This window comes from Pholcus phalangioides, unplaced genomic scaffold (assembly GCF_987345545.1).
Source record: "Pholcus phalangioides strain wild (caught in Gottingen) unplaced genomic scaffold, Ppha-v1.0 ptg000027l_1, whole genome shotgun sequence".
NCBI lineage: Eukaryota > Metazoa > Arthropoda > Arachnida > Araneae > Pholcidae > Pholcus > Pholcus phalangioides.
The window spans coordinates 608167-627302 of record NW_028301617.1 but is presented as its reverse complement, the minus strand read 5'-3'; the positions used below and the strand labels follow the sequence as shown (position 1 = coordinate 627302).

General features: G+C 40.3%; 1 protein-coding gene across 1 annotated transcript in view; it reads right to left on the bottom strand.

Moving 5' to 3' along the window:
• The window catches only part of Mrtf (Myocardin-related transcription factor), a 48967-nt gene extending 32520 nt beyond the window's left edge, over nt 1–16447 (bottom strand). The window contains exon 1 of the mRNA XM_089251884.1: nt 16185–16447. The gene's annotated coding sequence lies outside the window, so the exon portion shown is untranslated. The remainder of the gene's footprint in view (nt 1–16184) is intronic.
• Nucleotides 16448–19136: the final 2689 nt, after the last annotated feature.

The following is a 19136-nucleotide window of genomic DNA, read 5'->3' as shown; positions in this document are numbered from 1 at the left end:
ACATGCAAAAACAATCAAAGGTATATATAGCCCAGGAAGGGTCCTTGACCTTTTTTTCAGCCGCGACCCAAAATCAACACGATTTTGGGTCGAAATTTATAACAGGAGAGTAAGGGGATAGACGACCCATCTATATGTCGCGACCAATAGGTTGAGAATACATAAGTGGAGGAGGGGGCAGCACTAAATGCTGTTGATGTGTGAAGGGTAAATGTTTCATGCGATTGTGAATGAAGAAAGATCGTCCTACGCGCTGCACTTCGGACATCGATTCACTCTTGATTAACCTAGCAGGGATCCCAGCGACCAGAAAAGTCAGGGAAATGAAAAATGGTCGGGGAAGATGTAAAATCCTGCATTTGGTAAAGGTCAGGGTAATATGTAAACATTTGATTGCAGTTCAGTGGGGGTGGGGTGGGGGGAATCCTGCAAAGTGGACAAAACTGCAACTCGAAAAACTTCGCAACTTAAATGGGTCTACTTTGAATTTAAAACTGCTAATTGAGTATTCCCTTATCAACGGTTTGATTTTCCGAAATGGGGAAACAAATGTATTTATAACAAAACATAGTGGGATAGATTTGCACGACCGATCACGGTAGCCTCCCGCGACCCATAGGTTGGGAACCCCTGTTTATAGCCATGACGTGTCACGATCGGCAAATGTTTCTACTGTATATCTTCCACAACCACATCATATTTCGATATTTCTTCTCTTTTGAGACAACTAATTGTCATTCACTCAAGTTTTTTGCAGAATCCGGTATGGATCAAAGGACTACCATACCACACTTGAAGATTCATTTCCAACTTTATTTTTTTTCCCCCCAACGGCGTTTAATCGTCCAAGAAGAATCACGCTCCCACAACAACAACAACAAAAAACCGATTATATTAAGGAATCAGACATCATTATCATCAAGATCTCGTTTCAACCAAAGACTATTTTGTCTCGATTATGCATTCTACAACGCGTTCCAAACAGCGGAGTGGGGAAGGGATCCTCTCTCATCATCTTCCCAGCAAATGGAGTGTGAAGTTTCAAACAAGCTCATCCTTTTGAAGAAGAAAAAAATAGAAGAACGGCTTTAAGAGAAGAAAACAAAAAAGTTTGAACAAACTTTATTTCACGTATCCGTACAGGTTATTCAAATCGATGTCTTCCGACAGAAATGAGAACGGAAAAAAATGTGATGGATTTCGAAATTCCAGACATGAATAGCAAAAAAAATGGGGGGAAGGTATATCAGTTACCGTCTGGGACGGTGTACCTAGAGGATTAAGAAACGAAACTGCCGTGGGAAACAAGAAATAAAAAGGTCTCAAATTCCTAATTTTCGAAGACGGCAGCCGCATATCGATTTCAGCGATATGTCTGAAGGCTTCTCCGGTTTTCCTATACATTTCGCATTGGCAAGGGAGGTAGACGTCAAGTTCACAAAACCCATTCATTACGTCACATGTGTTTCGCAACCCGAGTTTTCCTTCTCATTTCGAGTGCGTTGGGGCCAGTCATTGACAGGCAAGTTTTCAAGTGGTCTCGCTATTAAGGACCATTTAGGACTTATAGGTCGGCGTCTCTCGGGGGACTTGAAACGATCAGAATTCGCATCAACTAAGTGAACATATACACGATCACTCCACGTAGAGGCGTCGGAAGTGTTTTAGACGCGTGGATGCTTCGACCTGATCTTTATGTGGGTGATTTTGATTCCTGAATTAATTCTGCGGAGTGCTCAGACCGGTACTACAAAATACTGTGGATACTCGAGTACCCACTGCATCCTCGGTCCGACGCCACTGACTTCAGGAAACGTGTTTTCCTCTGTCCGTAAAAAACATTTACACTTCGAAACTAGAATTGAATTTACGTCTCGGGGGAATACGCCACAAAAATCAAGATATGAATAGAAATCTTGTAAATGACCAATTTCTATTTATGTTCCGGAAGAAATTATCAATACAAAAAATTCTCTAAACTTGATGGATAATCGAGAAACCTCGAGCAAGACCACCTCTTGTGTCCACAACATTATAAATATGTGCTCAATAAAATCCCACAGAAACACTTGCTGTTTTCAGCACGTACTGAGATCTCGCGATTGAATAAGGGGGGCTGTGAAACCATCGGAGAAGTTCGGCATTTTTAAAACTACTTATCAATTAGCCTGAATTTGAGTGCCACCTTTATAGGTGTAGCGAGTGGGCATGTGCACATTTCGGAAGATCGGGAGAGAAACCACATAAAAGGCCCATAATTATTATGGTTAGCTATGGCAAGCCTAACGATCGAAGGCATCTGAATATCGAGATCTTAGTGATCGACATATGGGGGCCGGTCAACCGAACTGGCCGACTTCGGGCTTTGGCAGTAACATATATATATATAAAATGACATGTCCTGACGGGGCTCGGTCGATTGCCCTGACTGCATCGTAAACTCGTCATCGCCGAGCCGAAACCGATGGAGTTATAAATATGAAATTTGGTCAGTAGCTCTAATTCATGACGCAATGTTTTTTTCCCAGTTCCACTTCTAAAGGGATCATGAGGGAGGGGGTTAAACATTATATGGGGAATTCATCGCCGAGCCGAAACCTCTGAAGCTATAAGTATAAAATAAAAAATACTAACCAAATTTCGTATTGTAAAGAGTCACTACGCGAAGGGATTTTTCAAAATTCAACCCTTAGGAGGGTTCAAAGGTTATATAGAGCAATCATGGTCAAGCTGAAATCACTGAAGCTATAAACATGAAATTTGATCGGTATTATATTTTTACAATATAGAGACTCACTAAGACGAGATTTCTGAGAATTCAATCCCCAAGGAGATCATGAAGGGTTGAAAACATTTGAAGGAATCATTGCCGAGTAATTTTCAGATCAAATCCATGCAAGCGAAGCCGCGGGTAACAGCTAGTTAATAGTATGCATACAAAAATAATTCCACATAAACTTTGGGACCGAAATATGAATGTTTTAAAACAAATAAATGCATTTTAATAACTTTATGCATATTTATTCGCACGTGTTCCCTTTTTTGCCACAAACGCAATATTTTTTTCATGAATTTACATTTAAGTTCTCTCAACCATATTTTGCATAAACAAAAGTAAATCACCTCCTTGAATGAATTTTTTTCAAAAAACATTGAAATTCAGAATTTTATACTATTATTTATTAATAACATCAGCGGCGGGCTGTAGATAGAGCGAGCACTACTACCCTACGCCATCGTCTCGGAACACCTCTGGTCAGCGCTGCATAGGTTGAGAAACGCTGTACAATATCGCCTACAGACACGAATTAAACCATACCGGACATTACCGGGGGGGGGGACCAAATCGTGTCGATGTCCACTTGACTACTCCACTTCCGCGATCGACTGAATATCCGGCGAATCTCCTTGGAATTACTCATCCGTCCTAACAAGCATCTAATGGGAGCGCTCACGAAGAGGAAAAAATATATATTATTCTCCAGGAGTCAATCCAGCCAGACTTTTAGTTTAAGTCAAGAAAGAAACCATTGCTCATCTCGGCCTGTTGCCAACACTTCGAAACTTAAAAAAAAGAATGCGGAAAGGGGGGGGATCTTTTATTTTTCCACGGTCTTACATAACAAAACCGTTATTCCTCCATAATCCCTGCACAGATATCAAACACGAATCCAGCAAAAAGAAGAGCTCGACAAAGTGAGGATTGTGAGTGGAAACATCGGAACGCGAATTATGTCGAGTGTTTTCGATAAGGAAAATAAACAAAAAATATTCGTCCTACAACCACGCGCGTACGAAGTAGGATGTTTCGCAACTACACGTGTTTATTTCGTAGTAATGCTGAGAGACTTTTGACCACGCTTTCGGTTCCCGATGAATCGAATTACGGGAAAAACAAAGATCTAAAACCGAGTATTTTCTTCCATGATTATTACACGGGGAAGATTCGAAACTTCGTCATTTGTTTTGATAATGGAGTTCGTTCGAGCGAAAAGAAAGAACACCCCTTTCCTTGGAGTTAAAAATAAAAAGAAACCCCTGGCGACTAACCCTCAAACCTACTTACAGGGCGGAGAGGCCGCATTATAATCCGACTTTCGGTTTTCTTTCTTCTATTTTATTCCGTAGACGACATAGCCGAGTCTCATTACGTACCATGTGAGCTCATTAGAGCGTGCCACGCCCCGAGCTAAGCCGAACCAGCCGATTCATATACGTACTCATCATTCGCAATCAAACGATCTGCTGCCACAAAACATCCCAATGACTTGAATCAGGGATTCCCCCGCACCAACCTGTGCGTGCCTGGGGGCGCACGTGTACATATTGTTGCAAATTGCTGTTTCATAACAAGCTCTGTTATAGTTCCGCGGAGACCGAGTTGAGAAACACCGTTTTACAAACCGAACTTTTCAAGGTCAAAGAATGGTCACGGTCAAAGGCGGAATTGCTCAATCTCATTACTCTTGAAATTTGGTACATACTTCTCGAGCTCTGGTGTATTAGTGCAGTGGTTCTTCTCCAACTCCCAACCCCATCTTGTCTATAATCAAAACAAAATTTGTTAATCGCGACAGCACCCAATTGTCCGAAGAAAATATGTTGTAAAACTGTTGTATGTTATGGCTTTTTTTTTGTTGTTGTTTTTTTGATACAAAATAAAGTGTTCCGGGCTCTGCCACGAAGCTGGGCTGGAAGAGATCTCGGCAACGGGATAAGTCCAGTGGCAAAGTTCCGGCGTTCATTCATTCAATGCAGTGGTTCTTACTTGGGGTGGGGGCCCCCTGAAGAGGTTTCAGGAGGTCCGTGAGCTTGAATGAGAAAATAATTAACGTATTGTTCTGCAAAGGGGTTCGCAACCCATCTCATTAGCAAATGGGATCCCCCCCCCCCTCTTTGCGTACGCCAATGATCTCGAATGACCCTCTAACCATCTAAAACAATCTCAATATCGTCTCCCTGTGAAAGATTTATAGATTAGTCTCTTCCAAACTCTTTTCTGTTCCACCATCCTTCTTCCTCGGATGAAAGCGATGTTCTCATTAACCTTACTAAGAAAACCCATTAGGTCCCCATGCCATATTTGCAAATTTCTATCGCCCATTTTAGGACTCGTAATGTGTATGGACATTCATTCAAACCGAGCATAACTCCGGTACATCGCCATGGGCAATTTACTACCGATTGAGTGCGGAAGTATGTGTGTGTAGGTACCTAACAGTCTGAATGTGTATTTAGTGCCGTGTTTTTGCATTTTCACTGCTGCCATCTACGAGTGAAGTGCAATGATTCAATATTTGTACCGTTGTAGGCTTGTTGTTCTCTGTAGCGAGACCTTTCAATGGGGCTCACATTTGCGCCTCGAAGTTGGGAACCACAGAAAACCAACTTCAGCCGACCAGCACTGAGGCGACGGGGCGGTTCGAGCCCGGGTCCCCACGATGTCCATCACTATGAACACAATGTGTACAGACAACAAACAATGCATGTAACCACAAAATATTGACGGAGTAGAATGTTAAATAAGCAAAATAAAACTGCGAATTTCAGGTGAACCTATGTGGCCCTACATAGCCAATAGCTAAACCCAGTACTGAGCCGTGGCAAGGCGCTGTTAAGGAAACACAGCCTTTTACAGGATAGACTTCCAACTGATGCACCGTGGAACGACAGGGGGGTGGTAACAAAAACTGTTAAATTGCTAATAGTTGTTTGAACAAGAATATCTATTTTACCATTTTCTCCACTTTCAGAGGTAAGTGATTTAAGTCTGCCGAAAGTCTGTGTCTATACCCAACTGATATATACCTAACCGTCTGCATGCGTATCTAGTGTTTTGTGTGTGAAGTTAGTGCTGCCATCTGTGTTTCGAATTGTGAGTGAAGTGTAATGCTTGAATATTTGTACATTTGTAGGCCGGGTCACTTGTAGGGAAGGGTGGGGGTGGGGATCTGGTGCCCACTGGACCAGGAAAGCCATCAAGTTTGCTTTTTGTTCGTTCCAAATTACGAGGGTGCCGAATTGGGTACTTGCCCCGACCGATATTGTCACTTTTTATTGCGCTTAGGCATGATGAAAATGCATCGAACGCGGAGATTTCGAGTGTCCGAATGAATAAGATCTTTCAAGCTTGCTTGGCCTGCCACTCAGAGTTTCCCTTAAGAAACATAGCAAGAGGAGCGAGCCTCCGAGAGCGAAGAAGTGGTTGCTAGAAATGCAAGCGTTTTTTTCCAAAAAAAAAAAAAAGAGAGGAAAAGAAAGCGAAAAGTCACTGTAAATGCATATGCAGTCGAATCCCGTTATAACGAACGCCAAGAGACCGGAAGAATCATTTCGTTAAAACGAAATTTCGTTATAAAGGAATTCTAGGTTACCTAGCATTGTTCCTTATGTAAACTTATTTGGGGGATTATAAAAGTGTTCGTTAAAACGAGATTTTCGCTATAACGGTATTCGTTAAAACGGGATTCGACTGTATACCTCTGAAAAAATGACTACAGATTGAAATTTACCGTGGAAAAATGCCCAAAAAATTATCTGTAGCGTGAAAATTCCCGAAATATGATTGATCGCTCAAAAATGCTTAAAATGTGACCAATAGCTCGAAAATGCTTAAAATATGGCATGTCATAAAAATCCGAGCCCTAATCCTAACACAGTTGTGAATCGGACCCAGTAATCACTTTCAATATATAATTTTACTCTTCCAGCAAAATATTTTATTGCATCCTTACAGAAAAATCAGACCTTCAACGATAAGAACATGTGGCTGTACCAGAGGCGCCGACTGGATTAGCTTAAAGCAGCCGATCTCGTCCCGCAAATACGATTTTCATGTGAGTGTACAGGAGGTTGAGGAGATGCCTTTCATTGTACAGGGTGTCCCACAAATTCGTAAATAGTTTAAAAATTCATAAAAATTGAAGGAATTAGTACTCGCTTGAATAAAGCGGTTTGCGAAAAAGTTATTCTCACGAAGAGGGGATTTTTTTTTTTTTAATTTTCGTTCAAAGTTTTGTCGATAAAGGGCGCTGCAGGAAAGTAAATCAGAAGTGATTGGACCCCGAACCTTTCTTCAATCTCTTCTGTGTCCGAGACGTTAGTAATGCTTCAGCCGGCGATTCGTTGGCAGTGTAATGGCAAAATAGTGCTTTGTATCCACCGATTTCAACATCACAATGAAAAGCTTATGTAAGCGCTAGTAACAGGAAAATCCAAGAATGAGCTGTTAATCGTACAGTCCCCGCATTTCATAGGACTCCGATTTGCATATTTCTCAGGGACTTGCTTTCGCACCGCACCCTCTATAGACGAAATTTTGAATTAAATTTTTTTCTGTAAAAGAATCCCCCCCCCCTTTTCCGGCGAGAACAACTTTTTTCGCAAGCTGCATTTAAGTGTAGCAATTCCTTCAATTTTTATGAATTTTTAAACTATTTACGAATTTATGGGACACCCTGGAAAGTCAAGAATAATTGGGGGAGTGGGGGGGGGGGGAACTCAGCCTCTCACAGAATTTATTAGGGGGGATCAAAGGCCCTTCAGCCAGCCATGGGCTTCCCCAGGGAATATAAGCCGGTTCGTCTCAAGAGACGTGGGGCCATGGTAAAGAAAATGAGATCAGGAGCCACCCCCCCCCCCCAAGTTCCAGCACCTATAGGCCATGCTTCAAATAAAAATTGCTTCTTGCGACTCGAGATCAAAACTTGAACAACGGTCCGGAAATCAATTGGAGATCATCCGTGTCCGCCTCTAATGATTTTTCTGCAAAACTCGACATGGGGGTCTAGCGCAGTGTTTCTCAACCTCAGGTCTGCGAAGATGGCACAGGTGGTCCGCAGACAGACCTGATAATTAAATTCTAACTGACCGAAAAACAGAATTCTTGTAATGGATATACGGTAAGTATGGTAATATCCCCACGGTTTAAAATAGAAAATTAGATCTTCGTCCTTAGAGTAACCATATCTCAACTAAAAAAATACGGGAAATTGTGATTCTAAAATACAGAATATTAATTGTAGGCAAAAAATGCAATTTACGACAAATTTGCTAATTATTACTGCACAAATTGCAGTAAATAAAAGTATTTCTCTCAATGGAATTGATTTCATCATGACTTGGGCCATAATTCATTCAGAAAAGCACGGGAAATGGGAGGTCAGATACGGTAAAAAAAAAAAGGAGAACATTGGCAATTTTCACCGAAAACGTGGCTATAAGTCGGCGAAATCACCAGTTATCGCTAGAAAAATTATCAATTGGTGGGTAATGAAGAATTACTGGAAATCGCAATGCACTGGGGAAAAAATGTAGTTCACGGATTACTTTAGATCCGTGAACTACATTTTTTCCCCCAGATGATGACAAATATGTTCAGATGAATATTTATAGCGTAATTATCAGATAATATAATTTAGTGATGAAATTATTTTCATTCGTTTGCAAATTCAAATATGCAAGATTGCAAATTCAAATATGCAAGATTGCAAATTCAAATATGCAAGATTGCAAATTCAAATATGCAAGATTGCAAATTCAAATATGCAAGATTGCAAATTCAAATATGCTTCGTTGAAAAAAAAAAACAAGACAAATCTATGAAACTGAAAATCACTTATAATACGGCACATTCCTGCATAACGTAATTTTATTCCTGAATTTGATATGTCCCGTATCACGGGACTATAGTCTCACCCCTCATACTGTGAGTTAGTGATGCGTCGAATTCTATCAGACATTTTACTGGTCCTTGGGTTCAGAAAGGGTTGAGAAACGCTGGTCTAGGGAATAGTTCGTTTGGCACGTGCGTGACAACATGAATAGAATCGGTCTTTTCATTTGAAAGCCGATAATTGACCGCGGAAGGACAAAGCCACGAAGCTCAAAACAGGACGATAACTTTGTCGGCGATTTCTTTTTTTTTTTAGGTTTTTCATACTTCGCCGAATAACGAATTACCTTTCTGTTCCAGTGCCACGGCCGATTACGTTGCCGAAAAAGAGCCGTTCCCTTAATTGATCACCGTTTGACCTTAAACAGTCAACGACCTGTCGATTATGAACAACCGATCGAGAAGCATCGAATCTTTCACGCTCATTGAGCATGATAATAATAATCGAGGATCGATTCTTGTGCATCCCGTCATCCCTACATCCAGCATCTTCATACGACTCAGAAAAACTCTCGGGTCAGTGAGAAATCTTTGACACAGTAGTTTAATTACTAGTTTGACGAAATGATTATCGAGAAAAAAATTCATTAGTGTTAACACAATGGTATCCGGACTTCATTATCCGCACAAGGGGGGAGAGAAATTTCTACACTGATCAAAATTAAGAGAATTTTACATTTAGCCAAATTTCTGGTGGGAGGGGGACTGATAGCCCAAGTGGAACATGAAAAATCCTACCAACCCTGTCCTATCTCAAACCGCTTTCGAGTTAGGGGCCATTCAAGTATTACGTCAGCATCGATGGTGGGGGGGGGGGGGGGGTTCCGATTTGCTGACTTTTGATGACAAGGGGGAGGGGGTTTGGATAATACTGACGTCATCAAGCACCCCCTTTATGAAAATATAAAATATTTTTAATGGCATCTTACTCGGTGCGCCAAAAACGAGAAAAACCTCTCGATAGTTTGTGGGCACTTGAAGTAGCATTCCCCCCCCCCCCCACTATTGATAAGTGCCCTACAGAGCCACTTTAGTGATCCCTAAATATAAATGTGTCCGGTCCGTTTAAGTGCTCTGGAACTATGCCACGCATCACTCAAGTGATCCGTAATTATATGCCGCGGATCACTTAAATAATCTGAGAATGTGCCGCGGGTAACTTGAGTGATGTAGAACAGCACTGGGGGCCCCTTAAGTGCTTTAAAACTACGTCACATGTCACTCAAGGGATCTCTTAATGTGTCACGGATCGCTTAAGTGTTCTGGAACTGTGTCCCCGGGTTATTTAAGTGATCTGAAAATGTGCCACGGGCCGCTTAAATGCTCTGGAATTGTACCACAGGACACTTAAGCGATCTGTAAATGTGCCGCTTAGTTCGTTTTTACAAAATTAGGTTAGAGGAGGGCAGGCCGCATCAGATAACCCCCCCCCCCAGGGCCATATTTGGTCTGCGGGCCTTTATACGATTTATCATTACATGGCTTAGAGGGTTGGTCGCAATGAATTTATTAAAGATAAATTTTAAGTTCTTATCCTTCAAATAACATTGAAATTAACAGAAATTGATTATAATAACATATAAAGGTTTTTTTTCAGAAATTTCAATTAAAACACCATTTTTTGCATTAAAAAAAATAAATTTTCATCGTCGGGGGTGCACGAGCCCCCTATGACTCCTCTAACCCCTGTACGTCTCTGATCCCACCAATATGTGTTAGGATTCAGAGGGGCAAAGCTGATGAAATTTTGCTGACAAGGGGGGGGGGGTCAAAAATGGCTAAAACTTTGCTTACGTAATACTTGAATGGCCCCTTCCGGTAGAAAATGGATTATGGAAAAAAAATGCGTCGAGTCTGAAAAACAGAAATTTGCGGTTTCTTGGAGACCTACGTGCAAACTAAGCACCTATTTGAAAAGAGCAGAAAAAAATACTATGGACACCAATTTCATCCAAATATCTGGTTTTGATGGCGAGCTACAAGCGCTGAAGGATTGGTGAAATTCAAATTCGAATTGTCGCCCAAACATTTAATCGCCAATTCCGCAAACACCTTTGTAGCACTGATTACCACTGTGCGGCCGTGTGGGCATCGTGAGGATACATGTTCAAACCCTGTTGACGGCATAGTGGTGATCAGCTGGAGTTGATTTTCTGCTGTTTTTAAACTTTGAGGCATGAATTCGAGCCGGTCTCCAGGAAACATTTAAAAAAGTTGTATAAATAAAAAAAAAATTCCATAAAAAACCCATTAAAAAAGGAGCTGAGAACCTACAACACAATACTAACATGACATAAAACTTCAAGCATTTACCAGCTTCACTGTAGCCAAAATGTGGAAGACAGAAAGCAGCACCAGCAAGAACGTGAAACAAGCACAGTTCTGACAACACAAATACGTTAGGGCCACACAGACTCAGAACGCACATTATGGCATTTATCGGTTCATTAGAAATTCCATAGAGGAATGTGTACGAGATGCATGTACGTTGAGTAGTAGTAGCAGCACAGATTGTTCTGAAACCAATTTTCAATACATTCTGCTTTGGTGGCGGGAATGCTGCTGTTCAATTTTGCATGGTGTCTGCTTAGACCCTGACAGTTCCGCTGCCACAGAAGTTCTTTTTTTCTGATATTGGAAGAATGGTATCGAGTCCCAGGTTTTCAACTTTCAGTGACAAACCATTATAAAGGCATATACATGTCTGAAACGCATTGCTACCAGGAACCATTGTTGCAGACAGTTTTTCGCCTATTTTGGGCATTTGCCCATCTCTGGCGAACTTTTAAAGCAGCCTATCGTTCAAGTCTGGTCCCATTTGGTATATATGCAAAATTTGGCGATGATAGATCTAAAATTGTAGATTTGTATACGTAATTAATAATAATAATTGTAGAATTGTAGATACACACAGACAGAAAATCAATTTTGTATATATAGATTTGTCAAGCCCTCCATCAACTTTTCCCACATTTGACAAAATATGAAAATTCTCTTATGATTTTAAAACATTACGCTCTTACATTGAAAGAATAAATTAAAAACCAACTAACCCCTCGTTCATTCAATAAGCATGCCACACAAAATAAAGCATTGCTCAGGAGTCATTTGTTAATAAGAGACCTTGAAGCATTGTTCGGCATTGACTGTCAATCATCAAAAAGAAAAACCAATTGTTTTGGTTTTTCTTTTTTGATGATTGACAGTCAATGTTTTTCTTCGATGACTGTTTATTAAATGTCATAGTAACACTTGTAACGTTGACAGTAATTGTTACAGCCTGACAGTTTAGTCCCCCAAACAACCATAGTTCCTTGAGTAAACATTTCAAAACCATTGATGAAGTTGTCAAATCATTCGCTAAACAACCATCAGTACAAGTCATTAATTTCAAAAACTCTATGGCGAGTCTAGATGAAAATATGGTCTTTGAGAAAAATTTCCCCATAGATAGCAATCAGGCCTACATCAGTCAAATTACGCCCATAAAAAAAATCATTGCCAGTTGGTCACTCCCGATTCAGAAGAAAGACGGCAGCGCATGACAAGCACAAAACTTACATACATGCATGCATGATTAAGATCCACAAAAAAAACATTGCCACATCTCCGTAGATGAAACAATAAATCTCTTACTGGCTTTCATCCCAATGGTGATAGACGAAAGTTGAGTACTATCAAATTAAGTAATCCTAATTAGAGTAAATTAGGACCTCTGAGTAGATATCATATAAAAGGATAAACAAGTCAAGTCAGGGATCAACCAGTCAGTCAACAAATCCCAGGGGACTAAAGAATTGCTATTGACACTTAGTTTTTATGTATATTAACTTCTGATCACGTGACTAAGGCTTTGGGAAAAAACAAAAATGTATATGTTGTTTATCTTGATTTCCAGAAGGTATTCAATCAGGTCCAACATGATAAACTCTTGAAACATGTACACAAGATTGGGATTGGGGGCAACTTGCTGCTGAATTGGATAGAGCTGTGGTTACGAAGTAAATTACATGTTATGATGAATGGGAAATTCTCTGATTGGGACAGGTGTCACAAATGGAATCCCTCAAGCGGGAGTGTACTTGACCCCATACCTTTTCACTTTTTATCGATAAACTCAATCAGGGTATCGATGAGATTGTTAACAAATTCGCAGATGACATGAAGCTAATAGGGGTAGTTGAGAATCAAAGAGATAGGGAGTTGCTCCAGACCAACCTAAACAGGATTGCAGCTTAGGCAAATGAATGGAGCATGTCTTTTAGCATTGACAAGTGCATGGTCACTCATTTTGGTTCAAACAACCCACATTTCACTTATAAGTTGAATGGTGTTATTATTCCAGATGCAACTAGCATCACCGATCTGGGTATTCTTTATTTTTTCAAAATGTTTACATTGGAAGAACGCAGATGTTGGGGGGATATCATTGAAGTGTTTGAAATTTTCAACAGGACAGATAAACCATTAATACATCGTGAATCAACTGCTTTGACAAGGAGACACCAGTATCGATTGGCAAAGGGCAATTCTAGATTACAGTGCGTCACAGGGAGTTTTTCTCTAATAGGGTTGTGAATAAATAGAACAGCTTACCTCCTGGGGTCTCGTAAATTTTAACACAATTGGCATGCTTAAAAAGAAATGTGATAAACATATTGGGATAAATCAAGAAGCTATCCATTCTTACATGAGAAAACCATAATTTTTTATGGGCAGTATATTTATATTTCATCATAATTATTGATTTTTTATTGCTCTTATTGGGTGGTGTGGCTGTATTTATATAGTTTAGATATATATTCGATATATACCTATACATTTTTTATAGGCATCTTTTTTTTTCCACCACTTCGTTGGACATTTTGTCTGTTGTGGCCTTTGTATTTGTGTAGCTGGATTGAGATCTGAGGACAGCGCAAAGTTATAGGAAATTACATCAGCGCGGTGTCCGCTAGTATAGAAGGAGTTGCCGAGTCCCGAACCAGTCAAATAATTCACTATTTTGAGCAGATTCCATCTAGGGGGAAAAATGTTTGGAGCCTATGAAATTTTGCTAGTGCCTAATTTTTCCCATTGGTCAAGCTCTGAATTACGTAGATATTTTTCTGTTTTTTCTGCTGGGCCATCTCATTTCCATAGGAGAGAAAAATAGATAGGCCTATGTGGATACCACTTTTGTGAATGAAATCATCAAACTTAAACTGAATGCTTATTCACAATACCAGATATTTCAGTCCGAAATATCAGGAGCTCCACAAATGCCAGGTCACCATGACATCTAAAAAACTGGAGTTGGCTCTTAAAACTTTGTGTGATATTGGTAAATTCATGTGTGAGGAGAGAGAATTAAAAAATTTTCAAAATTTATGTCTGCGTCAACATATAAAGGTTTCGGACAAATAACGGTCTATGTTAACACTTTTGTGAAATCAATTTTTTGACTGAATAATGTTCCATATAGCTTCGGTTATAGATTCCGGGAGTTAATTCCTGCAGAAACCCCCCATATTTCTTTAGTATACTATTTTAAAATCGGAAGCATTGGCACCTATGTGCAATCTATGAGTGAAGTGTTACACTTCACACATACACTTCAATGATTGAATATTTGTATCATTGTAGGCCCATTGCTTTCTGTGGCAAGACTTTTTAACAGGGAGATCAGCTTGCATTATCAGGCTCGAAGTTGGAAACCACAGAAAACCAAGTTCGGCTGACCACCACTGTGGAGATGATGGGGGTTCAAGCCCAGGACCTCACGATGCGAGTACGTTGCTATGACCACTCGACCACAACAGCACCGTGACCTGAACATTTCATATGTAGAGGAATAACAAAGCCTTTAAAAAAATTAAGAAACGAAAAGGATTTGGCGCTTCCCCAGACCTGACAAAAAGCATTTTCTTTCATTTTTTCAGCCAATTAAACCTTTTTACAGCCGTTCACCTCGGATTCAGCACCCCATGCAGCTCAAATGGGACTATTTCAAAAGATACTAATTATCGTACAAGATATTCTCCTACGAAACGAAATGCTATAAAAATTAGAGTAAAAACTATTTTAGAGGAACAGATGCGGTATGGTCCACCACAACTTTGGCAACTTTTTCCTCCCGATAAGTCGCCAAGACTGTCATAATGGTTCTCTGGGTTGCCGCATTTTTTAACATCTTTCAAGTTCCCACTGGGTGATACCAGATGGTGCTGGCTTCGCCAAACAAGATATTTTTTTTTTTTGTTCGCTGCGTTTTAAAAAAAATTCTAAACAGCCGTCGCTCCATTTCCAGCTCTTGGATTATTATTCCTCGCTTCTGTAGCTCACGTCATTTGGATTATTATCTAATGATCAGGTTGTATCATACAGTTTTATTATTTCGTTGTATTTATTACTTATTCATCCATTGCCATGCCTTCAGTCTTATCGGTTCTTTATTAAAAATGAACCTACAGGATTTTTCCTGTCCGGATCCGTTTATTAAAAAAAGGATCTGGGTTTTAGTTTTAATGCATAGAATATTTAACTGATATTTTTTTCTATTTTTATGCTTGGTGGTTTCTATTATGTTTTGCACGCTGATTTTTTTTCGGCGTCCGTAATGTCTGACGGCCTTGGCAACTCTTCGTCAGGCCATCAGACATGTTGAGCACCAAAAATCGCCAAGTGGCGGACCATATGACAGCTGTTCCCAAAAGAGTGACCTATAGGGAGTTTGTAAGCATTTCAGTGAGCAAAAGAGTGACATGAAGAGCAAAGAAACAGGTCAGCGAACAACCTAGAGCATGTGAATGACCAAAAGATTGACTTAGAGCATGTAAATGACCGAAAGATTGACCTAGAGCATGTTTAAAAGTGTAAATGATCAAAAGGATGTCCTATAAAGCAAGGAACCATGTCAGTGCACGCCCAAAAGAATGACCGAGAGCGTATTCAAGTATATGAGTTACCAATACAGAGTGTGCAAGCATGCGAATGACCTAAAGAGTGGCAGAGAGGGGTGTGAGCATGGGAGTGACCGAAAGAGTTACCTAGAGACACGGGTGTACTTGCAGGAGTGACCGAATGTGTGGTAGAGTGGGGAGCGAAATTTCAAGGAAGGAAGCTCCAAACGGATTATAGCACACGGTGGCGAATTCGTGGGAAGAGTAGTCGAGAAAATCAGACTAGAATGGGATAAGGGTGCTGGAAACCATAAAATACGCCTGTGCTCGGCATATTGAACCAAATCTCATTACCATGGGGTGCCCCTAATCATTTTTTTTTTGGGGGGGGGGGGGGGCTCATGACCAGTCTATACATCAAGTCGGGTCCCGCATTGCAATAAATTACCATAGCCAACGCAGCTATAAAGCAACACCCTCTCCGCTGTTTCATTCAATCAATTCTACTCACAACTAACAATTTAAATATTTTACGTATCCATTTTACACAATAACAATCACAGTATTAATCAACTGTTAAAATCATTTTGTATTAATATAAATCAATGGGGGTTTATTTTTTTCCTTACCTTTTCTCAGATTTCAAAGGACGTGAGAGACTTGAATATTATAATCGGTATATAAAAAAAAAACAATAATAATAATAAATAAATAAAAGAAAAGCGTCACTTGGGGTGATTATTCATGATCGTAAAGTGATTATTTGAGAGATGTTGGTTTCAACGGATACGTTTCCGGGTTTGCGGACTTGACGGGGACCGAAATAATCGGATTATTGCTAACATTTTGCGAGATCTTATTACCAACACGGACGAGGACTGCGGTCGCCATCATCCGAAGTTTTCTTTCGTTTCGTGACATCACAACTGTTATTTTGTTTCTTATCGTTTTTTCCTCCTCTTCCCTCACCTGGAATTGTGTGCGCGACCGCGCGTCTGGAACGTTAGCGAATCAAAATGCTTCTTTTATTTTCTATGATAGGAATATGGATTAAGAAACTGACGGTGATTCGTCAATTTATTCATGACAGACGGAATCTGAAGAATAAATAAATTCGTCTCAAATTACGTGTTTGTAATAGTATATTAATTAGATTCAGATTTTTTTTATTTTCTTAGATGAAGTTTTTTTTTTCTATTTCTTTGACTGCAAGTTATTGCTTGGCGTTGGCTGATTGCTACGAGATTCGATCTTTCAGATTTAGAGTTACGTTGGTGAAACCCTGGAATGTGTACGCTCAATGCGGTGGAAATTACCTGCCATCGTTCGCAATAGATGACGCCACTATGCCAGTACAAACGGAAATATCTATGGCACGGCGTGATATTTATAGTGGAGTTAACCCTTGGTTTACAAACCAAGTCTTTAGTTTGCGTACAACTCGCTTTACAAACAACAAAATGATCCTGTGTACGAACTAGTTTTGGTTTCTTTTCTTTCTTTCTTTCAAACCGAGCACAACTCGGGTCTATCATCACCATCTATGGGCGATTTACTACCTAGTGAATTGTTCCGGAAGTGTAATTGTGTGTGTACCTAACAGTCTAAGCGCGCATATAGTGTTGTGTTTGATTTTTCAGTGTCGCCATCTACATTTCAGAAGTGAAGTGAGTGATGTGTTATGATTGTATTCTGTTTGTAGGTCTGTTGCTCTCTGTGGCGAGACTTTTTAAAGAGGAGATCGGCTCACTTTCGCGCCTTGAAGTTGGGAAACCACAGAAAACCAACTTCAGCCGACCACCACTGTGGCGACGGTCGAATTCGAACTAGTTTTGGTTTACGGACACGCAAGCCGGCGAAGAGCAAGCGATATGAACAAGTGAAATGGATTGAATTCCGTGGGAAGCACATTCAGAAGTCTGTGGCCACATGTTGATTTTTTGTTTATTTAAATGAAGATGAGATTTGATGAAGGATTCTTTTTTTTGTTGAAGAATTAGATTTCATCTGATTTAGTTCTCGCCCACCCACCCCCCCCTAAATACGAATCCTCTTATCCAGTCCATGTATCAGCAGGTCATTTCAAATTTTACGAAGCTCGTCTAAACCATAGTTTCCCAACCTTTTTATGTCTCTCTCACACATCGCCCCCTAGCGTAATCTGTAACCCATATAGGATCCAATGTTATACCCGTAGCTTCTACCGCCCCCCCCCCCCTGGAACTTTCCATCACCTCCAAGGGGGCGTTAACGCCCAAGTTGGGAATCACTGCTCTAAAGTTTAGAAAGCCAAATAATTTTTTCAAAGATATTTTGTAAATAATTTTTGAACCGGAATTTTTACTCAGCGACTCCTGAAAATATTATTTTCCCTACCTCGCACCGCAGGGCAGCCCTAACCAGATGGGCCCAATGCGAAAATAATAGAGGGACCAGGTGCTCAACAATTCTGGGAGACAAAAAATGTTTAAGAAAAAATATATCAAGACAGGGACCCTTTTGCCCTGTCTTGATATATTTTGTGAGGAGTAAAGAGTAATCGGCATCTATTATTTTAGAATATACCAAAATGTCAAGACATACAGTGAATCTTCCCCTAACGGACACTCCCCGTCAGGGCCGCAACTAAGGGGGTGCAGGGGGATCTGGTGCCTCCCGCGCTGGACTAGAGGGGGCGTAAATTTCACTCTTTAACCTATCCTTTAACATTATGAGGGGGCGCCAAAATTCGTGCTTGCCCCGGCTAATCAAACATCTAGTTGCGGCTCTGCTCCCCGTTAACGGAAACTTTTCTGATCCTCGGTCCCGTGTAATAGGGATTTGATGCACTTCCCGTTAGCGGACACTCTCGATAACGGACAGTAAAATGAGGCAAATTCCAATTTATTAATTTTTTGTCATAAACCAAGAATTTATGTTATATAACTATGACATAACTATAACTATTTCCCAAGCTCGTGTTAGTAAATATGGTAAATCCTCAATTAATTACTTAATTAACTGAACATTGTGGTCCAGGATGGTGAATTCGAATCTTTGTTTTTTGTTGTTGTTGATACGTGTGAAGATAGCCAACATTACATGACTGAAAATGTCGTTATGAATGATCTTCACACCATAGGCGGAGATTGACTTGGAAGTCTGGGGGGGGGGGCAAGGTCATTATTGCTGGGGGGGACACGATGATGATGATGTCAATTCATCTATACATATATACATTAGATCAGTAGACTCCACGTTTGACTCTGGGGGGCCCCACACCCGTATCTCCGCCCATGCTTCACACTCATTTTAATTTAACGGAATTTTCATTGTGTGTTGTGTATAATCATGTACGGGTAAAAATAGTTAATTGGTTTAGTTATTTGGCCAATTAGCGGACACTCCCCGTTAGCGGACAAAATGTTTGGTCCCGTGGGTGTCCGTTATCGAGAGGTTCCTGTATCCATACAAGAAAAATGATTTTGAACACACAGTTATAAATGTAAATTAACACAAAAATTGCTGAAAAATTCAGAACTGAAGGTGAACGGACTAGTGAAAGGAACGGTTCCCGAAACTGATGAAAATTTTAAAATTGA